The sequence below is a fragment of the Eleutherodactylus coqui genome, chromosome 9, assembly GCF_035609145.1.
Source record: "Eleutherodactylus coqui strain aEleCoq1 chromosome 9, aEleCoq1.hap1, whole genome shotgun sequence".
NCBI lineage: Eukaryota > Metazoa > Chordata > Amphibia > Anura > Eleutherodactylidae > Eleutherodactylus > Eleutherodactylus coqui.
In genome coordinates this window covers 77856887-77883606 of record NC_089845.1, presented here as the reverse complement: position 1 = coordinate 77883606, position 26720 = coordinate 77856887, and the positions used below count along the sequence as shown (strand labels likewise).

The window sequence follows — 26720 nt, the reverse complement described above, 5'->3', positions numbered from 1 at the left end:
GTGAAGCCGGCCTAACTCTAGCAAGCAGTAATTGTGACACAACTCTCCTCCACCCATCTCTCTCAATACAGAGGGACACACCTTACTTAGGCTTCGAGCACGCGGACGGATTTTTGGTGCAGAATCTGGAGCAGGCGTGCAGCTGCAGATTCCGCGGCAATAACCCTCCATAGCATGCTATGGAAAAAGGATTCTTCATGCACACGAACGGAAACCAATTGCGATTTCTGCTCGCGGATGAAAAATCGCAGCATGCTCCATTTTGCGGTGGTTCCCGCATGGACGGCTTCCACTGATGTCAGTAGAAGCCGTCCGATCCTCGTCCCTTCCGCAATTGACTTTGCCGATGTATCTATGGTGCACTCATTCCAAGGCACTATAGATATGAAATTGGGTTTAAATACATTATATATGAAAAACCAACAAAAGCAACCATGATTTAAATGAATTGGTAACGAACACAGAGGAAAGAAGAGCCTGCTCATAACGCTTACACTCTACAATGTACAAGCTTACCGTGCGTGCCAATACAAGATACCATGAATAGAAGATCCAAGATGTCATTAGCACCACTTTCTCTGATGAATAGCTCAGTGCAACTTGGTAAGGGCACAATACATTCTCCAAAATCAAATAGACGCCAAGGCACCGGGATCAATACAAAATGCTAACATCATACATGAACAAATTACAGACAACTGTAATTACATGCTGTAACTTGAGGTTGGAATAGGTCAAGCTTCTCCTTGGGGAGAGCACCAAGTCGGTGTGAGGAGACTTATTGTTAAGGTTGTGCATCTGGGACCTGTGGTTCTACAGGCTTCCTTGTGCACACCTTCAAAGGTAGGGGTTAATAGAGCTGGCTGGGTGTGGTATTCTCCAGCAGCCAATCCCTCTGGTCTGCAGTAGATAAATACCAGCAAACTCTTGAGAGAGATTGCTGGTCATTTTAATGATTTAGTCTGTGTTGAGCCCACTCAGAGCTGGTGTGTGCATGCTTTGTCTGAAGTGTCTATCTCCTTCCCTAAAGACGGTCTGGGCACCTGCTGTCCCTCCCCTCCTTGTGGTTTCTGGGGTGCATGCATTGTGCAGTGTGTGGTACGGTGACCACACAGATGCAGGCACCCGCAGCTTACTCTTTATCCCTTGGCAGGTGTAGCCTTCAGACGTCTTATGTCCTATGTGTGTGTCAGATGGGTGATGCCTGACACTATTCCTGGTTGTATCAGCATGGTGGCTGACTCTCTATTCCCCGTGGAGTGAGGGAACTTGGACTAGCTATGATTTACCATTTTTATGCATGTGAGCTCTGGGATAGCCAGGTCCTAGAAGACGACAGTGGGGCTGACCTTATCAGGACGATTACCCTGCTTTTAGACAGGGGTTCCCCACTTTCCCTGGTTAGTAAGGGACAGGGGTTCTTCAATCTTGCCTGAGAGGTGTAGTTTGTAATTGCAAATACTATATAAGTGTCTTTGCAGGTTTTATATGGACATGCTTGCATCTGTTTTGAGGAGTGGCGCTTTATTGCGCCGCGTAGATGTAACACTTATAAGGCCTTCCATGCTACTCTGGGAAATATATGCAAATGGGAAGATGAAATAATGCCTCTGCAGCACCAACGAAAGACAGCGTTCCTGCAAGTCTATAGGCCCATTTAGAGACAACGATTATCGTTCAAAATTCGCTCAAAAGCCATCTTTTGAGCGATAATCATTGTATCTAAATGTGCCCATCTTTCAGTTTTCTGCCAAACAACAGTTTTCAGTTCTGCTTGAAAACCATTGTTTGGCAGAACAGGTAATAAGCAGGACCGCACACTGCGTTCTGCTGGGGAAGAGTTGATTACAGCTAATTGCTTTGTCTCAGCTGTCGGCCCTGCTGGCAGAACAGCTGATAAGCAAGACCACAGGCTGTGTCTGTTGTCCATGGTGCTGAATTCTCCATGGCCATGTAGAGATAACATTGTTTTCTCTTAGCAGTCCTTAGCTGAACAATGGAGCTAAGTACAGAACTCAGACCTTCTGCTGAGTTCTGCAACAGCTCCCAGAAGCTAATTTGCATTCAAATGAAGCTGATAAAGTACTAATAGCAATTAGTGCCTATTAGTACTTTATGCAAAACAATCGCTGATCTTTCAATCTTTTGAAAGATTATCTGTGTGTGTAAATTGGCCTGAAGTCTGACTTTTAACTGGCCTTGTAACTATGACTGGGAATATAAGTCAAATTCCTCTCCAGAAGGAAAAGCTAACGATGTACACGCAGCTGTTTCAGGGTCCCTCATTAGTGTGCAGTAACTTGCTGACTACCTATGGTTGCCTATAACCCACGTCATAGGCCTCTCACCCGCCAAGTTAGTAACCTACTGCACACTGATGAGAAACAAAATCCCTGAAACAGTCTGTCTGTGCATGGTTGTCTTTTCCTTCTAGAGAAGACTCTGCTTTTGGTTTATATTCCCAGTCATTGTTACAAGGTCAGTTAGAAGGTCTAACATTGACTTGTATGAATGTTGCCTTCTAATAGGTGGTGCTGCAGATGCATTGTTTCATCTTCCCATTTGCGTAAAGGCCCATTTGGACGCAACGATCATCGCTCAAAATTCATTAAAAATGTCGCAATTGAGCGATAATCATTACGTGTAAACATGCGCCCATCGTGCACTTTTCATTAGACATTCATTCATCGTTGTCTTTCAGTCCGCTTAAAATCCATTGTTTGGTAGTTCGCTTATCGTTTGGTTTAAACGAAAATCATTCAGTCGTTTAACAATTTTTACCTCATTTTTTTAACCTTCACTGATGCACATGCCATTCAAACAAACTATCATTCAATCATCATTTATCATCAATTTTCCAACAACAATCGTTACGTTTAAACGGTCATATTTAAAAGCAAGACCATTGCTCACTTTCAACACGTTTAACGAATTTTGAGCGATGATCGTTGTGTCTAAATGGGCCTTTACTTGAGGTGCAAGAACAGCTGAAGAGCAGACAAGTAGTGTAGATACAGTATATACACATATACATATAGGAGGAAACTAATGAATTTGAGCATTGATAACACCAAAAAAAAAAAAAATTATCTGAAACAAACACGGCAATGAGCCTATTAGCCCTTGTATTGTAGAAGTCAGTAGTCCTACATCCTGGACTTCATTAACATGATTATCAAGATAATCCCTTCATCTCCTAGTTATCAAGGACCAAACAAAGCTCTCAGAAGAAGGGATACATTGCTATTTGTGTTGTTCAGATTGAAAGGAGATAAATTGGACTGACAGGATGATAAGAAAATAATATAGACATCATTTTGTTGCATTTTTGTCAATGTCACAGACTGAAAACATGTCCCAGTATATCGATCAATATTCTTCAACCTGCACTGTTTATTGGTGGTATTGAACTGGAAAACAATAAGACTAACTGCTTGTCCAGATCATGGAATCATAGAATGGTAGAGTTGGAAGGGACCTCCAGGGTCATTGGGTCCAACCCCCTGCTCAGTGCAGAATTACTAAATCATCCCAGACAGATTTCTGTCCAGCCTCGGTTTGAACACTTCATTGAAGGAGAACTCACCACCTGTTCCACTCAATCTGTGTCTCCTCCCTCTCAGTTTCATCCCATTGCTTCTAGTCTTTCCTTGTGCAAATGAGAATAGGGCTGATCCCTCTGTACTGTGACAGCCCTTCAGATATTTGTAGACAGCTATTAAGTCTCCTCTCAGCCTTCTTTTTTGCAAGCTAAACCTTCCCAGATCCTTCAACCGTTCCTCATAGGACATGATTTGCAGATCACTGTCCATCTTGGTAACTCTGCTTTGAACTTGCAGTTTTTATATGTCTTTTTTAAATTGGGGTGCCCAGAACTGGGCGTAGTATGGGAGATGACATATGACCAAGGAAGAGTAAAGTAGTAAAATCCCCTGGTGCAAGCACCTGACTCCTAGGGTGACGTCACATTGTGACGTTTTCTGCAGGGGTGGTTTGCCATTGCCTTTTTCAGTCATCTTTTACCCCCTACCCTCCATCAGGCTGGGTACTCATTTTACTGACCTCGGAAGGATGGAAGGCTGAGTCAACTGGCTACCTGAACCAAGCGATGATTGAACCCACAACCTTCAGGTTGTGAGAGCTTATAACTGCATTTCTGCTGCCTTAACACTCTGCACCACACAAGGCTCTTAGTATTCTAGATGAGGTCTAACTAAGGAAGAGTAGAAGGGGATAATTACTTCATGTGATCATCCAATAGTATTTTTATTTAGGTTTCTAGAAAACCAAAGTGTCTCAATGGCTGATTTTAGAAAATTTTGTAAAAGTAATTGGTCACAAAGAGATAGTACAAGATTTCAGTTTCATGGTGAGTGCACTTTAGACATACAGAATTTAAGGAAGTCATCTCATCTCAACAATCCCTTCCCATATGCTCTATTATATCATACAAGTCTATCTCAGAGGGGATAGTTGCTAAAACGTATGGCTTATTCAGAGAGGCGTAATTCTCATCTGTGTGCTGTATGGGTGCAACTGACTGCACTCAGACAGCACATGGATCGATTACAGACAATCCTATGTATTCAGATGTGCATGTTTTTTTTAACAAAGTCCAATGTTCTGTGTAAAAAAAAATGGCAGCATGTCTTATTTTGATCCAATTCTTTTAGATGACCATCTCCAATTCAAATCAATAGATGCGAAAAAGGAGAGCACATAGATTTAACTCTGTGTGTACTCCATTTTTCATGGGTCATTGCTAAGCAACACTATAAAGAAATTGGGCCTCCTTCCTTTTTTTCTGTGTATAAAAAAAAAAACAGTTACACGCAGAAGTAAAAAAAGGATCACTTGCTACCTATATGGACATACACAAATTAAAATTAGCCTGTTTTTCATGGACAAAACATTGGGCGTGCTTGTGTGAGTAAGTCCTTAGGCTAGGTTCACACAACAGTTATGCATTTATGTATATTGTATCCCAGCTCCATCATGGGAGTACGGAAAGGAAATACAAGATCTGTCCAGTGATGGAAACAAGTGACATTGGATGAACCCCTCCACCAAAGCTGCATCTTATCCCCTACATTGTTGAACCTGTAGGCAGAGGTGACCTTCAGGCAATGCAATTTAGACTAATTAAACATCAAATCAAGATCGGTGGAAGGAACATCAACAATCTCAGATATGCAGATGATACAACCTTGCTGACAAAAAGACAGGAAAATCTTGGAACAACTGATACTATAAGTTAAAGAATGAAGTATAAAAGCAGCCCTATACTTGAATATCAAGAAAACTAAGATCATGACAACAGCTGGTAGCACTACAGGAAAAATCAAAATCAACGATGAAGAAATCAAAGCAGTTCAAGGCTTCATCTTCCTTGGATCAAAAATCAACTGCAATGGAGAATCAGGCCCCGAAATAAAACAACGAATCGCGCTAGATTGCAGTGCAATGTTAAATATGGATAAGATCTGGAAAAACAAAGACATAAGCATTTTAACGAAATGCCAGATAGTCAAGGCAGTCATCTTCTCAATCACAAATTATGGCTGCAATAGTTGGACACTGAAGTAAATGGACAGAAGGAAGATTGATGATTTCGAACTTTAATGCTGAAGGAAACTCCTAAGAATTCCTTGGAATGACAAGATCACCAACAAAACAGTCCTAGACTGCATCAAACCAAAGTTTTCATTGGAGGGCAAAATTACGAAACAGAGACTCTCATACTTTGGCCACATAATGCGAGCTACTTCCTTAGAAAGACTGCTAAATATTTAGAATGGTCAATGGCAAAAGAAGACCTGGCCCAAGAGAATGTGCTGGCTATCAAAGCCAACACCAAGATACAAATGATCAAGGTGAAAGCAATACAAAACAGAACCTCGTGGAGAGGGCTGATGCATAAAGTGTCCCAGAAGCGGCTCCAACTAAACGGATAAAGATAGATAGCCAGACATTCACTGCAACAGTGAATCAGAGTGAAGTTTATTCTCCCTGCTCCATGGAGAGCCTGATCTCTTGCCGTTGGTTGGAAAACTCAATATTTTAGTGAATAAACTTCAGTCTGATTCACAGACAATGAGTGATTAAGCATTACTGATACTGCAGGTGGTCATTGATGCTGCTCTGCACAGCCCGCAGTTATTTGGATATACACAATGTGTTAAGCGTTGGTATATTGTCTCACAACACTGAACCAGTCACATTGAATATGAAATATTTAATGTTATTAGAAGTCATTACAGTCCATTAATGCACAGAAAAGCAAATATAAACAGGCAACCTAATGACAGGGTAAAAAGGCCGTCACCTTAAGGCCGCCTGCACTCCCACGGATTCCGCATCAAATGCTGCCCATAGCATGCTATGGAAACACATTTTTTTCCTGCACACAGGTGGAAATCAATTGCAATTGTCTGCTCACAGGGGGAAAAAATTGCAGCATGCTCTATTTTGAGGCGGATTCTGTGTAGAAGGCTTTCATTGAAGTCAATGGAAGCCGTCCGACCCATGGCATTTCTGCAATCATCATTGTGGAAAGGTAGCGGGATCCGCGGCATCACCTAGCGACGGCACAGCATTATCTGTATTGCGCATGCGCACCGGCGTGCTGGCTGGCACATCCGCAGCACAGATGAGGAGAATCCGGACAGGTATGCATGGGTCACTGGCCGGGCACAGGGTTGGATTCTGCTACGGGATTCCACATGGGGAATCCAACCCGGTTGTGTGCAGATGGCCTACTCTACTGAAGGACTCACATAATATTATTTTAAAGGCAGTGCCCATGACTGAAAAATAAAGTTTTCTTTCTTTTTTTCGAAACAGTACCGCTCATGTCCGTGGGCTGCGTCTAGTATTGCAGCTCAGTCCAATTTCAGTGAATGTTAAAGTGCAATCCTGGACAACCCCTTTAATTATCACTCCAAACCCAATTACATTTGAAGGCTCTACTGCACCCACGTGTATGCACTAATGTAAAGAGATTTCATGCTGACAGGGTCATTATTAAGGCAGGATAAAAATATCAATTAGCAAGTAACAATTATAATCAACATATCTCACACTATGTGGGTCACTGCTCATTGAGGGATGCCATTTATACACAGCTAACAAACAGAATGACCAGTCCACAATTTACATCTCGGGCACGTGTTGGCACAAAATGCTGCCTCTATAGTCATCCATCATCTTGCTGGACAAGGACAGTATATTTGTAACATAGAACACAGTTCACACACTGTCCATAGCATTGTCCATCTACTTTATACCTATAGTAATGAACTACAACTTTTATTAGGAACCATCAGCCCCTTTTATCAGAGAGCTTTGATGGCTCTCAGTGCTTGCACATAATAATATGTAATAGGACTGTTGTTCGTTATACACTATGTTTAGGTTCCAGAACCAGAGGCTTAACTCTAGGAGGTAAAGACATTCCTGAGCCTTGGAGCTTGAGGAGGCCCAAAGGGCCCTCTGCCACATTTAGAAGATACCAGAATAATAAATAGCGTGTGGTCGGTCTATTTAGCTTTAACTGTGGAGATGGAGTCTCACAGACCCTTCTCCATTCTAGATTTCTGAGAATCGTGTACTTCCCCGCTCCCCTGTGACCAAACAGCTCAGTAGCTTTTGTTTTAGTTGCAGAAAGACCGGTACGAAAAAAAGGCATATATAACCTGAAAATTAATAAAAACGAATTATTGTAAACATCCAGTTCATTATTGCAGAAAAAGTCTACCACAACATATAGGAGACCATCTACGGAAGTGTAGCAAATAAATCACGTGCACAGCTGAAGGTTAAGACTTTGCACTGGGGCCCAGGAGCTTCAGGTGGCATCTCGGGGCAGCACCATTTGTTAAAATTGATGGAATGATTATATTAGTAGTAAGAATGTGCTGTGATGGGATGGGCTGAGGTTCAGGAGGAGTCTGACTTTCAAACCTATGTGACCAGTTAGTGATGTTCTGCGGAAGAGGCTTTGCTCCAGAATCCCCTACAGGCTTAAGCAAAAATTGCTCTCCATCGCCATAGTCTAAGATTCGTAACTTTTTTATTTTTTGTCAATCGGGCTGTGTGAAGACTCGTTTCTAGTGGGGTAAGCTGTAGTTTTTATTAGTACCAGTTTGTGAAAAATAAGTCTTTTTGATTACTTTTTTTTCAAATTTTGGTGAGCTGGGATAACAAAAAAGCTCAGCAATTCTGCCATTCTGTATTTTTTTAGTCCCTCACTGTGCAGGATAAATATTGTGATATTTTAATAGTACAGACTTTTATGTACACGGCGATACCAAATAGGTGGCGTTTTTTAATTGTTTGGATTTTTATGGGAAAATGAGGGCTTTTTGAACTTAATATTACTGATAAACTTTATTAAATACTTTTATTTAGTCTCGACAGGGAACTTCAACTTGCGATCATTTGATCGCTTCATATACTTATATATTGCAGTATATAACTTTAATTTTGCCTATGAAGCCTTGCCAATGGGTATCCGTTTCTGTCCTAGAGAGGGAAAGAAGAGGAAGCAGAGACTCTTCTAGGCACACTGGACCAGATGAGGGTAGACACAGGAACCGCTCTCCACATAGATGGCTCCCTGAACATCCCTTTACTGCTGATTTACCACCACTGAGCAGCAGGGGTAATATGAGTGAAGGAGGCGGCCAATAACACCAACATCCCACCATAGTCTGTTCTTCCTGGACTCGGTAGTGCAAAGGCGACGGATAAGGCCAGACTGTCTGCCCACCTGGAAACATCACAGCTGCAGCCGGTACCACCACCACAAGTTGCGCAGAAGATGGCCATCACTAAGCATTAGGATGCAGCAAAAAGAAAGTCATCCTGTGTGGAGTACAACAAACCAGAAGAAGATGAGATTATGTCCCATCTGCCAGTATCAATGCTAGACTGGCAAGCAAGTCAATGTGTTTCCCTATGAGCACATTTACTATCAGGGCTGCATTAGACCATGGCTCAGCCGAAACCCTTGCTGCCCCATGATTATCTGCTTAGCTCATTGCTAACTTGTTTCTAGAGCATATTCTCCATATTTATTACTCACGGGCACTGTGCCATCCTGACACTGATGCACACTACGTCCTGACATAGGCTGCATCAGAAGTCATTGCAGTCCCAGCACAGACCAGGACCAGCTTGGAACAAGGAGCGGTGAGCAATACAAACCATGCTCAATGCTCCTGGGAACTCCCATAGCAATGAGCGCTCCCATCACTGATGGAAGTGTTCATTGTACAGAATGTTAAGCACTACAAAAAGAACCAAAAAATGCCAATAAAATTGCGCCCCCCTCTTACCCATGGTAAGTTGGCGCCCTAGACTGTTTCGACTAACCCTCGTCCCCGACCATGGCTGTAATAAATTACAAGATTTTGTCTTCTATAGTATCTGGAAAAAAATCTCTATATGAAAAAAAGACATGGGGAAGCAGGAAATCAATAAAACACATCAGCGTACCTCACAATACTTCTCAATTATCTGATGTTGCATCTGTAAGAAACACAAGCAGCGGGTCCAGGAAAGCATTTTGCTAGTGATTGCTTCCTTTCACATTTTTCATCGGCCTGGGATAAATTATCAACTGGTACATCAGTAAACATAGGTAACCATTCTTATGGCAGCTCTTTAACCCTTTAGAGGCTGGACAGGTCAAGAGCTAAATCTCCATATTCTCTGCAGCAGATTGACACCAGAGGCTGCTCTTCAGTTTGAATCCATACTTAGGGTATATGTGTGCACAGAAAATATATGCAACGCTATAACAATTAACATGGAGAAGTAAATACTGCATCATTACAGGCAGCGGCTCATACAGAACACAGCCAGAGGCGGTATTCAATTCTAATGTAAGAGTAATATTACAACAAATGAAATAGGAAGTCTGCTTGCTTTTGGAATGCAATTGAGTGCTGCATAATTACCGCGAATAGGAAGAGTTTACATTGTTTTTCTATCCAAATCGATGCTTAATGAACAGCGCCACAGATCTAGTTCTGGGCACTGTACCAACGCCAATAGTCCATTCATAGCTGAAACAGAGAAGCAGATGGTACCCATTCTCCCAAGTGTTTTGCAATCAATATCAAAAACACAAGTGGCTGGTCAGTTATCAGAGCAGATTTGATGAAAGAAAATATACAAATGTAATTCTGTTTTGCCACAAGCATATATTATAATTTAGAAGTTTTATTTACTTTTCTTTCTTTTTCACAATAATATTTTCTTTTTGTCTTTTATTTTCTTTAAGCACAATAAGGGCATTTGCACCTAACATCTTTAAAAATATGTAAATTCACATCTGCTTTTCTACCTTCCTGTTTTAGGTCAGTTTCAGTGTCTGTCTATGCACTTACTTCTATACATGAAGATTTTCCTCTAGTATGCCAAAAATACCCCTTCATAAAAGAGTAGCTAAATCTGTCTAATTTTGCTATAATAGGGCAGGTTTACTAATCCTGTCTAATATCTAGATGGTGTAATCTTAAGGCCTGTTTACATGTGAAGATAATCTTTCAAACAATTGCAAGATGGAAAGTTTTATTGATCTTTTTGCATAAAGTGTTAATGAACACTAATGTCCATTAACACTTTATCACTTTCATGTAATTGGGCCTACAGGAGCTGTTTGCAGAGCCCAGCGTGTGATTAGTCACACGCCCAGCTGTGTGAGCAGCTACATAGGTCTCCTTGGGGCTGACAGCAGAATACAATGTAATCTGCTGGCTCCCCATAGAGAAAACAGCCTGCAATCTACTGGAGATAAATGCAAACTGCTTTATCTCCAGTAGCTGAATGATGGATTTTAAGTTCACCTTACAATCATCGTGCAAACAAAAAATGAACAATGCCTGCATTTACATGTAACGATTATCGCTCAAATTCGGCCGTTTGAATGAATTTTGAGTGATAATTATTACGTGTAAATGGGCCTTAAGACTGGAGAGTCTGAAAATGTGCCACATTTATCACATTTTTAGAAACTTTTGTATAACTTTATACCACCTATTGTCTAGCTTACTTTTGCCATTCTGGGCTCTAGGAATGTTAGACGAGGCTTCTGTGGAAGATGTAACAATGGCTATTCTGATAATCATGCAGCTTTCCCAGAGAGATGTATAACTAAGAAATGGATGGAAACATGACAGAAGAGAATTGAAGTTGCAAAGCTGGTCATAGACCACAAGATAGCTGTTTTCTGACACTCACTGTAGGTAAAAAGTTGGTATTCTTACTCTATGAGAAAAGTTTTAAAACTCAATTACAGGAAGCTTAAAATGCTGAAAAGTTTTTTCTTGTGAGTCTTAAGTTTTTCTAACTTCTAGAATAGTTGGTTATACACGGAAAAGTCCTCTTCGTAATTATGGTATCGGGCAAAAATGATCACACTGTGCACGGACATCTTTATATTTATTGACTCACTGTAGAGGAAAATACTATCTGAAAAACCGTCGCCCTTCCCAAATATCTAAGAGGATAAATTAAATCACCACGTCAGATGCACTTTGAAGCTATAGCTTAGTCACTAGTCTGTACGGCATTAACAATTCAGAATCTGTTCTCTCTTACCATCTTCATTTTAGAGAACTTTGTGTTTTCTCAGCATGCTAAAAATTCATTAAAAAGATTTGTAATATGCCATAACTATATGTTAGAGATACTGCTTATATAACTGTCTTGAATTATTCCTAGTCATTAGGACATGTACCTGAAAAAACAAGCGATGTGGTCATTATCTGGTGCATCCGGCCATGTTTTATCTACAGCAAAAAAAAAATCAATGTTGCAAGGATTTTGAAGGATCTTATGTTATCTGCATATGCCACACCAGCCCCCTATTTCACATTGACACAGGCATACATAGGATTTTGTTAAGGGGTCCTCCACTAAAACGTGTACACAACTTTGGTCTCATTCCAAGCATACACTCAAGGGGAAGAGGTTATAATCAGCAGGGAAAAGTGTCAGCTCATCTTACCTGCCTGGACACAAATCTTATAATGACTCCTATCAGAGGAGTAGTATGTTCTCTGACTACCTATATGGTTTGGGGATATGTAGTCTTTAATCTACAGTCACTTGGTCCGGGGCTTTAATCCCGGACGATAGCAAAAATACCACGCAGGATTAAAGCTCTTGCTCCTGCAATCCAGCAGCAGTAGATTTGGGTCCTCGGGTGTCTGGCAGAAGATGGAGAAGGTAGAAATGGTTTTTAATGGCTTCTGCCTTCTCCTTTTCAGGCTACATAGAGCTTAATGAGTGCTATGTACTAAAAAGTGAAAGTGGAAGAGTTTCTTCCACTATGTAACTTGGCAATCACATGACCACGGGCAGATGCGTAACTTGAAGCTCCTGCGCCCCGATGCAAAACGTTTAACAGGGCCCCCAACTATAATGATTTAAAGTACCCATACTCATAGAACTGGGTTCCCTATATGGAGAAGAGAGGCCTTATAAGCCCCCTAAGGCTCCTGGGCCCGGGTGCAACCGCATCCCCTGCATCCTCTATAGTTACGCCCCTGACCACGGGTTGCCCACTGTCACAGTAGAGCTGCAGGGTCCTAGCTGACCCAGATCAGCTCTCTGTTAGAGACAAATTGTCCCTACAGGGGGATATTGTAGCTTGTTGGTGATCCAAGGATGCTCCAGCTACAGTGGAAAAGTGTCATATAAAAAACTATTTTAAAAAACCATGTGAATGATCCCCAAAAGGTCTTATATGACATCATGGGTGACATAGATGTTAAAATAATAGTTACAAAAATAAGATAAAAAATAAAATTACAGAATATAATAATAACATTTACATGAAAATGACCCATCACCGCCAATCAAAACCGTCACTGTATGTACTCTATAATCCAAAACTATACAAATTATATATCAAAACATCTGAAACAAAATAAGGAGCCCATTGCCATTACTTATATTAGCGTAAATATACTCATTTTAAAAATGAACTATAAAATTTTAAAAACTTTTTTTTAGTTTTTTAACCCTAATAAAACTGAAAAATGGACAAAAAAAGGCAGTGAAAATAAGATATAAAAAATAGCCCTATATATTACAAAAAAATTGAGTAGTAAAACCATCACGTGGGTAAAATCCCTAAAAAGTGTCAAAACAGCCTGGTCTTTGAGGGGCTGCATAATGAGATGAAACGAAATTATTGATTTCAATGGCTTAGTTTTCATTAATGGTATTCTTGCGCACTAATAGTATGGGCGAAAAAAGAAGGCCTTGCCCTATCTTTCTTATCTGTAGTTAATATTTTCTGACTTTTTTTTCAAACTCACACACAAGTGCATGGAGTTTGAATGGTCCGAAAGAAAAACAGAAACGCTTCCTGCGCTAATACGCTCCGTAGTGGTGAGTGTAGTTTCACATACACCCATCTGTTTAAGCCCATAGGCAGGTGACAGGTTCCCTTTAAATGTTTTTTCTTTAGTAGCGCATTACAGCAGACTGTGGGCTGCGACATTATAGTATTCCACACTATCAGATGCCAAGTCTCATTTAGTCAGCATTTGAGGATTACAAGATTAGCATTTACCCGCAACATAAAATAAAGTAAATGGATCAAAAGCATCCCGGCAGAAACTGAGAAAATATTACTGTCAGTATCGCATGTAATACTGCTTACAATAAATACTTTTTACGGTGCGATTCATCAATATTCATTTTTGCACATAAAAGATCCATTATTATTTAAACAGCTAAAAAATAGAGAATTTGCCCTTCCAAAAGTGAGATCGCGGATGTATTACATAATGAATGAAAACAAGGCATGGATTAGTCAACAAGCTGTTCAAAATAGCAGAAATTCATGAAAAATGTTGACATCATTAGCTATAAGGCTGGAATCACACATGCAGGTTGCATGGCAGTTTTTGGTGCAGTTTTTTGACCCAAAGCCAGAATTGGATTTGAAATAAATAGAAAATATAAGAACAGGACATATAATACTCCTTCCTGCGGGATGCTAGATCAAAACCTGCATGTGTGTATCCGGCCTATTGTAGCAAAAAATCCACTGCAGATTTTGGTGATGATCCACTTCAAAAATTTTAACTCAGATTTCACCCCCACCTTTGAGGAGGTCGCTAAACATCCACAACATACATTGCCATACTGTAGATTTAAAATACGCACTGGGGGTCAATTTACATTTTGGATTTTTCTGCACTGTGTGGATGAGTTTTCTTGAAATCTCATCCACACTGCTGGTCAGGGATGACAACCATTCCTGGACAGGCTGTTCCAGCTATGATCGTTCCTGTGCTTTTACATGGGAACGATCATTGCTGATTGAATAGAGGCAGAGCGGACCTCAAATCCATCCGGGCCACCCACCTCCATTCACAATAAATGGGGCTGTTCACAAGGGCTGATCTGTCGCTCAGTTTTATGCACGCACAAACTGAACAATGGACGAAAAGCAAATTCTCGTTCGTTGTTCAGTCTCCTTGGCCCTTTTGACTTCAGTACCCTTGAAGGAGAAATACTTGGCCTCTTGGCCAGAGGCCATCTCACCACACAAAAGTCCATTCTCTCACATGGTTCTTTGTGGTTGCCCCCATCAACGGCACTCCCAACTGGATTTTGAGATGTCACGTTGACTCTTTGGCTTGCAGCTTGTAACATAGAGTGCACAAATTAAAGCAATCCTTGTTTTATGCAGTCTCCACTGTGTTTAGCATTCTGTATACTCTCCCTCACAGTCTCACAATCAACTTCAAACTGTGTCAGTCCCCACTCAGACCAGCCTCTTTCTTTGGCAATGTTTTCTTGCCACTTTAGTTTGTAATTAGGCTTTTGACCTTTTAAGTGCTGAAATTCCCAGCAGCAGACTTTTCTTCATGCAGTTTTATATAGAGATATGTCATGGAGGTTCACTCCGCACTCCAGGGAAAAGGACCATTGCCTATTTTTTATTTATTTTTTCCTTTTAACTTATTATTTTGCCCGAAACAGGTTTTATCCTGTATACAGGCTGGCGTCACGAGCTTAACAACATTAATAACACCATACCCTGCCCGACTGATGGGTAGCACCGAAACACCATACTTGGACTTAATTTTTACACTGCTGGTAGCCGCCGTTTGTGAGGGGTAGCAGCTGAGCCACTGCCACCATTACCTCACTACTAAACCACCTCCGCATTCGTGCGCACCACACAGAGTCTGGTCCAAGCTAGATTACAGCATAAATGTTTGTAGAGTAACGGGTGGGGCGCACATAGTGTATGCGATACTACATGAAACTTTATGAGTTGATGCAACTGTAGCCACCAATGTGTTAGAATACTCCAATAAACTTACATTCTATATGTGTTAAGAATTCAAGGACTGTTTTTGTGCTTCCCTTGTATACATATGTATACATACACACACACACACACACACACTCTTTTGTAACACAATATCCGAAGTGCATTTATGCTATTAACGTACTCTGTTACTAGGTACAATTAAGGATTTTTTTTCAAACAGAGCAGCATTCCGTCATCCTTAGGGCTTATTCACAGGAGCGTATATTGGCCACCGTTTTCAAGGCCGGCCAATATACGCTACCATCTGAGCTGTCTTCTGCCTTCCCTTCCCCTCGCCAGCTCTGCTCCTCTCTCCTCTCCTTCGGCTGTTTGTAATGGGAGAGGGCTGGACGAGCGTGGAACTAAACTCCGCCCTGTCCCGCCACCTCCCATTGCTGGCTGCAGACAGGAGGCAGGGAGGGGGCGGGAGCTTAGCTCTGCCCCTGCCCCACCCCCTCTCATTACAAACAGCCGGAGGGGAAGAGAGAGGCAGAGAGCCGGGGAGGGAAGGGGGAAGACAGCTCAGATGGTGGCATATATCAGACGGACATGAAAACGACGGCCGATAAACGTTCCTGTGAATTAGCCCTTAAATTATGCTAAAATAATTTCTTTTTCCATTTCTTAAGTATCTGACCTTATCTGCAATGGTCTACAATGTTGTCGTTTTCAATGCAGGTAACTATTTCTCTAGATATATAAATTTACTAACATCTAGTGGAAATAATAGATTTTGTGACTGCAAAACAGTTCAGCTCATAGTAACATATCTACTAGGTGGTAGTAACCTAAGGAAAATTATACAACACTACAGTAGCCTTCTTTGGTCTCATCTACACAAATGTTAATTAGTATTCAGCTCATTAATGCTTCATAAAAGATGGCTTTATTGGAAATGCTACAGTGCACCATTTAAAATGAATGGGCTAACCAGATACTACTTCATGTGAAAGCTGCTGTCACTGTTGGTTTTGCTGAGACTTGGCACAAAGCAATGGTAACTCTTAATTACACATATGAGAAATAATTAATAACATTGGATACTATAACCCCAAAGCATTTATTTTATGTAAATTCCCTGTTTATACATCCTGCAAACGTTTCACATTTTGTTTTTTAATGTTTCATGAAAAATGAAAGAAATTACCCAAAACTTTTATTTTTTTAGAGCTCATTGAATTTTTTTCTCACAACGGGCTTTATTGCTAGTACACGCTTTGTAAAAAAAATAATCTGGGCCCTAAGTAGTTTTTGCTCCAAAACTCGGCATGCAGTTCCATCTCAGGCAGATTTGCAAATGATTAGAGTTGTGGCATGAATAGATGAATGGTCTTGCCACCGGAGGCCCTAAAAATGGTTCCCCCCTTGGCCTATAAAAAGGTGCTCACTTTTGTTTAGTGGACTTCTTTTTCCGCTTGTGTAGAGCTTGTTGACCGCTAGATGCCTCTACGACACAATCCAAGAGATTTCGCCCAGTTAACAAGAGTTTAAGAGAGATTTCGCCCAGTTAACAAGAGTTTAAGAGGGGGTGCATTATTGGAATGTGAGAAGCTGGATGGTTGTATTGACAAATTGCCCGCCATCTAGGTTATTGTGATCAGACTATTAGAAAGTGTTGGGACCAGTGAATGCTTGAGGGCAGCAACATAAGGCGACTAGGCTCAGGACACCCTTAACAGACCACCAGTAGAGAAGATCATCTGATCATCCAACAAGCACGCGCAGCGCTAACTATGTCATTGTACGCCATCCAGAGACAGGTGACACCATCGTTACAGGGTCCCTATGTCTGTTAGAACCATTTCCAGGCACTTGGCTGAAGAATATTTGGTCTAATGGCGCTCATTACATATACTGTCTTTGACACCCACCACCACCTCCATTTGCAGTGGTGTTCTGAATAACAAACTTGAACTGATATGGAGTGGAACTATTTTTTCTTCAGTGACAAATCCAGGGTTAGTTTGGGCATGGACGACAGCCGTGTTCAAGTCTGCAGACCTGGCTGTAAGCGCCTCAATCCTGCCTTTGCTGTGGAGTGGCACACTACCCCCTGCTGGGGGGTCATCGCATACAACAGTTGGTCACATCTAGTAGTGGTTTGAGGGACAATGACAGCTCAACAATATGTTCAGGACATCCTGCAGCCACATGTGTTCCTTTTATGGCGGCTTCCAAGAGGCATTTTCCATCAGGATAATGCTCGGGCACACACACAAGGGTGTCACAAGAATGTCTCCACAACATTACCAATTCCAACAGCCTAAGAGTTTGCCACATCTAGAGGCTCACTTACAGCAAATGTGGACCGATATGCTGCAGGACACCATACAGAACCTGTATGCCTCCATGCTTGTCCATATCACATCTGTATGCAAGCTAGAGGCGGTACAACAGGGTACTAGAGCCTCCATGCCCGCCCGTATCACATCTGTAACTAAACTAGAGGCGGCCCAACAGGGTTCTAGATCCTCCACGCCTGCCCGTATCACATCTGTATCTAAGCTAGAGGCGGTACAACAGGGTGCTAGAGCCTCCCTTCGCGTGTTTAGTTTTATATAATAAATTCTCCTTTGCTCTGATATTGTAATCACTTACTTATGTCAATGTTACAATAAGGGCAATTTCACGCAGTGACAAAGTCACCCGATTTTTTCGTGATGCGACAGTGATACAAATCGCATGTATGTGTATAGTTTCCAATGGGTTCCTTCATATTAGTGATGTTTTCACTGATGCTATGTTGTGAGAAAAAAAAGTCATGGCATGCTTTACACTGCTGCAATTTGCGATGTTTTGTATCCCATGTTTGTATCCCATGTTTCTCCTTGTTTATCGCATCGCATCTCACGAACTAGCAATTTTCTTGAGATGCAATGTGATTCCCTACCCCTGAAATAGGGCCTAGCTGCATTCCCACAAAGGATCCCTTCCTGGTTGCGGGATTCAAATATCCCACCTCCAGGAAGCGATGGCTCTGATTGCTTCTTTCAGCACTACTCAGCCAATTAATACAGTGCTCGATGAACCAATGAGAGGGCTGTGATTGGTTCATCCAACTCTGCATTGATTGGCTGAGTAGAGTTTGAAGAAACAATCATGTTGTGGAGGTAGTATCTATGAATTGGCCAACCAATGCCACGGCTCAATGAATTCTTAACTCCCGCCTCCACAACGTGATTGGTTCTTCAAACTCTTCTCAGCCAACCATTGCAGAGCTGGATGAACCAATCACAGCCCTCGCATTGGTTCATCGAGCGCTGCATTGATTGGTTCATCCAGCGATACTCAGCCAATGAAAGCCATTGCTTTCTGGAGGCACAATTGTTTGTCTATATCGCAGAAAAATGCACATTTGCGCATACACTTGTTCAAAGCCGCCCTTAGTCATCCTAAATGTAACCCATTCTGTTAATCTAAAATACAATGGCTGAAACCAGTCAAATGTATTCTAGTGCAGATAAAAATTCAAAAGCAGCAATTCCAATTGGCCGTTTTAGGCAGCTCCGCCCATCGTTGGCAGACTTTATTTTTTGACAGGTAACTTCTGCCCTTGTTGTCAGATGTTGTTTTGTTTTTGTACAGGTACCAAAGTTTTGCACTAGATAAAACATAACTCGGCTACATCAATAGGAAATCTCTTCTGAAACACTACAATAAGGCCCAATTCACACAAGTGTAAGCATACGCGCGTATTTTTGCGCTGCGTGTTTGTGGTATGGGAAACGGCCAATTAGTTTAATGAGTTGCTTCATAAAAGATGGCTTAATTGGAAATGCTACAGAAAAGATGCGCAGAAAAATAAAGTGTGCTGCCTATTTTTTTGGTACAACCGCATTGCGCATGCCCAATGCACGCATACGAACGAACCCGTCGAAATCAATCGTTCTATTTTCTGCACATTGCACACGCAAATTATTCATGCGCAAATACGCTCGTGTGCATCCGGCCTAATGGTTCTGAAAACCACTGCTGCTGTTTGGTAATTACACAAAGCGTACAGAACATTTCTTTCGCCGTGAGGAGCACTTTTCAACAATTTATCAAGGAGAAAAGCTAGAAGTAGCATTTGGAAAGAATAAGGAAATAGAAACAGGATGCTTAAGACATGCTGCTCCAAATGACAGGAAACTAGCAGTCCTGGGCATTACGGAAAGCATATCCCATGCTCCCGCTTGTAATGAGCCCTAGTACATTGTGTTCAAATAAACCATCATCTCCGTGAAGATAGTAGATGATACACGAGAAAGGAAGCAGGAAATCCATTTTGCGTTATTATACGCTGTGAGGGCTTTAACACATGGGCGTGTTTTTCTCCCGTTATGCGGATGTAACAATCACAGCCACATAATGGGACAAAACAAAACCACTGATTTCAATAGATTTGTCTTTGGGCGGCCATGATCATCATGGTTGCCACAATTTTCTAACAATCTTCTAGACACTGTGACCTGCTCTGTGATTGGCCATCGCTGATCATGTGAGCAGCGCTGCCCAGTCACAGAGCAGCTACAGTGCATTGCTAGTTCTAACACTACTCATGCACTATGGATGCTCTTGTAGTCTAAAGATGGTAGAGGCCATCTTGGTCACCTATAAAGTGGTGAAGAGTCAGGAAGAGAAGATAAAGTACAGGTAAGATACCCCTCTACCGTCCGGTCCTGGAATAGCATATTATCCCAAAAACAGAGGGTCACTTTAAGTCATATACAGTTGGCTTGAGAACTACTTGGACAGTGATACAATTTGACAGTTTAGTACATCACCACAATAGATTTCAACCAAAGCAACTGAGGAGTATCTCGAGGGAAGAAACTGAGCATATGATGATGTTCATGAGTTGCGGGCTTCATGGTATCATTAACTGAAAAGTATTTGCACCCAGGTTTTACAAATATTCCTTATGTGTATAATTACGTTAGTTTGTTCAGTTACTATTGAGCTTGAGAAAGTACAATAGAAAGGCTATGTAAAAAACTGCTGGGATCTTCAGCATTGGTCACTAATAACTGATCAGAGGTAGTCCGCCACTCGGAATCCCTATCAATCAACTGATCTTCTGACTCACTATCAGTGCATTGGGGTGGGATGTCAACATTGGTGGTCAAAGTCAGCAGTGAAGCCCTCTATTACATTTCTGACTTTGACCACTGATGTGGACGTCCGGCGGTGCTGCAGTAGCAGAGGGTCGGAGGATCAGCTAATTAGCGAGGATCCGGATCGGCAGACCCCCGCCGATCAAGTATTGATGAAGTATCCTGAGTATAGGTCATCAATAGTCAATGCCTGACATACCCTTTGAGTCCCTTGAAGTAAATCTGAAAGTCTACATTTCCATCACTTATTGACAGCTTTCTTCAATTCATTATGCTGGTGTATAGAGGCTAAATTCTGAACATTGTGTCACTGCGTGACTACTTCTAGAATGGACTGTACGTATTATTAAGGGTCACTTTTGGTGCAGCTATAGTAACAGATAATAAATAAATATAGTCCGTTTTCAGAGTCGCTCATATCAAAAGCAGGAAAATTTTCACAATGCAGCAGGACAACAACAGGCAAATAATATCAGCGTCTGCTGAACTGTCAGCATAATAGAAGCTGGTAGTCTGCATTTTTTTGACTATACACCAGACAGGCTGCAGTAAAAAATAAATGTTAGTTGAAGGGCTAAGAGGAAAGCAGACTATGCATTCCCTATTGATGAAACACATTTCTCATTAGAGCATCACAGATATTGGATATATGCAAGGAAACTGGAAAGTGTTATTTCCTAATGTGGTAAGATTTGTCTGACCAACTCTAAACCGCCAGTCTAGTTCTGCACCTTCCACTACCTGCACAGTACTTTACATGTCACAGACTTACCGGTACTATAATCCATAAGGCTGTGTGTGAAATTTGCTATAAAAGCACATATTGTATTCAATATAGAGCATTGCCCTCAAATAACAGTATAAATTAACTTGGCTTCCATGACTTCTATCCAATTTTTAGTCTCAGAGTTATTCTAATGTTAACCCAAATTAGTTTCCAGACTATAAGAAACAACATATGGCACTCCTGTGGGAAGCAATACGCCAATGCCATTACCTGGCTTCTTTTTTGTGTGCCATAATAAGCAGTAAACTGCTGGAGTGCAGGGGTCTCATGTCACCCACTTCAGCAAAACAGCTTCCTCGCTGCAGCAGAACATGCTAATTAGACAGAAACAGGGCTTAGTACAATTACATACGCTGCTAGAAATCGCTCTGCTCTGCCATGCCTCTGTGAGTTTCTTGAGTATTTCTTGTGTCAGTTCACATTATTTCAATTTGACTCAGTATATGGAAATAACCAACTCTTCCAGGTAAACAGTGAACGTGAACACACAGAAGGATCATATAAAGCACACGAAGAATGTGCAATACGATGTCCAGGACAATACCAACTCTAATGACCTGAAAGTTGTGTATGATACTTTGTGTCCTACAGATGTGATGGGTATGGATAAAGACATCAAAAGAAATGCTTGGACCCCATGAAAAGAACGAATACCGTACTTCAGAATCACTGCAGTTAATTCATATGTCATGTACACAGGCATTTTTGGCATTTTTTTATCTACCCATATGGCTCCCCAGCTGGTGGCGGCTCTAAATACCATTGTGCCTTATCAGTCTCAACACGAATGTCATTACATTACTGAAATGTGGCACTAGGGTCAAAATCATATAGCTGCCAGTTAATATTGGGACAATTTTAATGTATTTTGATTTTAGCCTTAATACATTTTTCCTTTGGGACCTTTTAAAAGGGATGGAATATTCAGCATCGGAATTGATGCAGAATTTATAAAAAGGCAGAATTCTGCCACCAATTCCACATCAAAGTCTTCAATTAGACATGTGGATTTTGGTGTGGAATTCTGGGGCGGAATATTCTGCAACGTTGTTGCATAAGATTTCAGCCTATGATAAAAGTCCCTTAGGCAGGACACACATGCAGTTAAAGTGAAGTAATGGATGCAGCTTTACAAGCTAAAGCCATAAGTGGATTCGGAAGGGAGGAGATGTATATGGGGCCTTTTACACGGCTGTATATTCAGGCTGTGTGCTGTCTGTGAACCGCACTGGCCCCAATAAAGTATATCAGGCTATTCAGATGTTTCACACAATGGTCCATGGGCTAAGGGCCCATTCAGATGAGCATATATCCTGTCCGTGTGCGGTCCATGTATTTCACGGACAGCACACAGGCCCATTAATGCCAATTAGGCTACTCACATAAGCGCTTTTTCACACTGATTGATGGTCAGAGTGAAAAAAAAATCACCACTTGTCCTTTTCTGGTCAGTATCAGAGATAAAAGTAGAATCTGCAATGTCCACTGTCCCTGTCAATCGAATAGCACATGGACATGCATTCATGCCCCGTCCAATGTGAGTTGCACCTGAGAATCTCGTGCATGATTCTCCTGAATGGTTTCTGTCACAAGACCGCATATGAGATTCCAGCATTACACTTCTGAAAGCTAGAAATGGTTTGGAATCTCTGGGTGGCCCGTCATTAACCCTTTCTCGAGGTTCAAGTGTAGCAAGATTATAAATATGTTGTAGATTCCAGGAAGTCACAATTAAAACAAACTACAACACCACCAATGCAACATCCAGATTTTGTGTTCTGTGTCTTACAAAGGACTGCAAGTAAACCCACTCTTGCAAATACTCTTGCAAATCTAGAATTTAATGGAAAACTGCGCTCTTCTATGTATATAAAATCACAGAGAAGATTTTCACAGCTATTAAGTCAGGGCCCATGCAATGTCACAAAAACCTGTTTGTTGGGACCCGACAAATGTTTCTCCTGTAGACTGTGTAATTAGAAAACATACAGATACTTTGGTGACTATGAAAACAAAAACCCAACCAATACGTTAAGATAATTTGTTAGGTAAGTCACGTTACATCCATATTGATACATAGTCATGTCATATTTGAAAAATCACATAAAAACACGTGAACTCCAATTCGTAAAGCATCCCATTATCTGAATACAATCTATTGGAGAAATATGCAAATTGTGTTATTCATTGACATATAGGTTATTTCAATATTAGCCCTATCATTAACTCAAAACTGAAAAGAGATCTAATGACTGAGGACTGCCGGGGGAGTTCACTGGGCCTCGTGGTGCTGTCGTGCACGTGTATGTACATGTGTGTGCAGATAGTGTAGACAGATGAATACATTTAACCTCTGCATGGAGTAGGGCATACTACTGTAACACTGCTTCATTTGACTACTCCAATGACGAAAGCTTGAAGTCTCCACAGTGCACATGAAATATTACTATGTAGTTCATAGTATCTATGGGTTGACTTACTGGTGTTAAATATAAATTACAGTCAGAAGTACAATGATATAGTCAATGGAGCCAGTCATTGATGTTTTTTCATCACTGGAGCATTGACTGCTTGCACATTAGTACATCATAGCATAATGTGGTGAGGAATGGTGTTTATATAGTAAAGCCCATTAAAATGACCCCGACTGTCAGCTCCAAGACTTAAATAGGAAACAGTTACATGAGAAAAATTACACCAGCACTTCTCACCTTTCTATAATACAGCTGTCAATACTAACAGAATGCCCATGTAGATTCTTGTGTCATATACTATGAACATATCCGACCCGTGCTTTAATACACAGTAATTACAACAACTAAAGGAACAGATGAAGCTATTTTATCTGATCATTATTACGGCTTTACCAATAAAAAAATCACAATATTGCTGAGTGCTTAATTCCAACAATGTACGGAAGGATATCCTAAGGCTAGAAAGCAGGATGCACACTCTGGTTCCTAGCACTGCCACTGTGCCAGCTGCGCCTACTCACCCCTAGTGACATAGTCTCCCAGTCCTTGAAATTTGCAGGAACACATCAGAAGCTCTGGAACCTGCAGAACTGCTCCCAGCTGCAAGCCTCTGTGTATATGTCACGTGTGCTCGTCTACACATTACCATAGAGATTCAACATAGATACAAATGTATTCATGCAGCAGAAGAGCCAAGGCTCAGTTAGAGCACTCAGATGTCACAGAGGCAAATACAGTGCATGGAGGAATACATCAACCTACAGTATATACTATACAGCTGCTAGTATACTCACCCTGCATCTCAAGAGCCCCCTGCAGGCTGGGTTATATGTCTAAGCAAATGGAACAACCCAATGATACTATTAGAATAACACAAGAAAGAAACAAATAATAAATAAATAAAATCAGTTGTGAATTGCTATGAAATCTTCTGTGGTTTGATGTATGGCCGGCCATGCAACAGTTTAGTAAACATGTAGCAGACATCTGTCACATCAATGGCAGGATTCACATAGAGCCAGAACTTGTCCTTGCAACATTATTGATACATCTGCTCCAGAGTGCATTCACATATAAGAGTCCCCAGAGGCTTGCAATCTATTGTGCCTATATTACACACAAACACTGGGGCCAATTCCGGAGACAAGTGATTAACCTTGTCTGTAGCAGCCATTTCAGGCAGGGGAGAGGCGCACTAGATTTATTTCCAATGGGTTTATTGACAAGAAGTCCAGAATAATGTCAGCCCCCGCGATCCTTGCTCTATGTCATGTATCTTCAGTTTTTATATACATCGGCATATGTATCAGTAGTAGCTTTTTACTTTTGTCATCTTTACACTTTAGGTTTACTGTACCTTTAAAAACAAAACAATAACAAAGGACCATTCTGCCCTATTTATGGATCACCCTTAGGTACAAATGGGTTCAAGTAGACCCCTTAAAGGGACTCTGCCAATATGTCATTATGAAACCACTATGTATCCATTTTACATAGAAAGCAAACTCTAACCATAGCGATAAAGCTCAAAGGAGGAGAACCTGGATAAAATGCCAGTTCTCATCATTCTCATAAGGGGATCAATACTGCAGAGAGTGATTTATACCAGCAGCACATCTACTGGGCATCTTTGAGGGGTTTCTCTTCCACTACTCAGCAAGTAACATTTTGACTTTTGCAAATCAGAGATTTTTGCAAGAGCTGATGAAGAAGACAACAGCTTGCTCTAGCTGATGGGGAGAGAAATCCATTATTGCACTCACCAGTTTGCTGTGCAGTGAATTAATGCCCGGTGACAGCACAGGCACTAAATCCTGAGACGTTCCTGGAATCGGATGTTCATCATGTTCCTCCATTGAGCGCCTCCTGGCACTATCGATCCGGCTCACATGCTTGTGGCGCCGCCGCTGCTGCTGCTGCCCGGGCTGATGCTCTGCCTGGAGCCTCCTTCCCTCCTTCTGCCGGCTGCTCGCTGCTGTGACAAGCTCAGGCTGGAGAATGTCTATTGCCCGCTGTACCCTGCTTCGTCCAGCAGGGGCCGCCACTGAGCTTTCGCCTCACCCACAATACATTATTATTACACCTGAGATACAGCGGCTCTACGGAAACTTCTCTACAATCACTGTAAATAGTAGTCTGATATTATATCAGTGAGCTGAGATACTCAAAAAACATTCTTATTAAAGACCAAATGCAGATTTTTTTTATTAGAGAAATTTGATCTGTTGATCTGCAATGTAAAAATATATAGAATGTTTAGCACTTTTATTTTATTTATAAATATTTTATTTATATACATTTTTATTTGTAAATATTTTTTTACTACTGTAGTTACAAGACTCCAAATGAAACATGAAAGGGAAATTCAAAGTCAAGAATCATACTGTACATTCCTAGGTATGGAATGAGGAGTATTAGCGCTGTATATGCATGTAATATCGAATTCAAAGTGTTCCACCAAGAATTAATGCAATTTTGAAAACTTGACCTCTGTCAGTCTTTTAATCAGTGGCTTAAAGACCTTTTACACACAACGAGAAATTAATGATTCCCGTTCGTCTGAGCGAACGCGCTAGTGCAGCCTGTTTAGATAGATAGAACTTCATTCAGAATTCTTCAGTTCTCGTTCCCTTCTTGTTCACAGTTTCAGATTTTTAGGCTTCATTTACATGGGCGTTGCAATCTTCGGCTGCCTGCACCGCAGCTGAGAATCGCATGAATGAGAGAAAGCCACGACCAAGTAATGGCTTTATCTCACATTTTCTCGCCCATTCACATGGCCAGATGTGGTGTATATATATATATATATGCCGTAGCCTGGAATTCTGTCAGCCGGGTGGAGAGAGTTTAGCTGTGCTAAGCTTTTTTATTGCAGCTAAATTAGCCACATACAAGCAATTGTGTGCATAAGGGCGGCTTCAGATGACCGTATATCGGCCAGGTATTCACGCCGGCCGATATACGGCGTCTCTCTCTGCAGGGGGAGGAGGCTGGAAGAGCCGGGAGCAATGCTC

The 26720-nt window shown here is 41.3% G+C and overlaps 1 protein-coding gene across 2 annotated transcripts in view; it reads right to left on the bottom strand.

The window, feature by feature from the left end:
• Window positions 1–25653, bottom strand: part of TMEM200C (transmembrane protein 200C) — a 52195-nt gene extending 26542 nt beyond the window's left edge. Inside the window, exon 1 of one of the 2 annotated variants that reach the window (XM_066578966.1) lies at window positions 25470–25653. The gene's annotated coding sequence lies outside the window, so the exon portion shown is untranslated. Of the gene's footprint in view, window positions 1–24227; window positions 24297–25469 lie in introns of those variants that run through there. The other variant, XM_066578967.1, reaches the window with a different exon arrangement.
• Between the last annotated feature and the right edge of the window lie 1067 nt (window positions 25654–26720).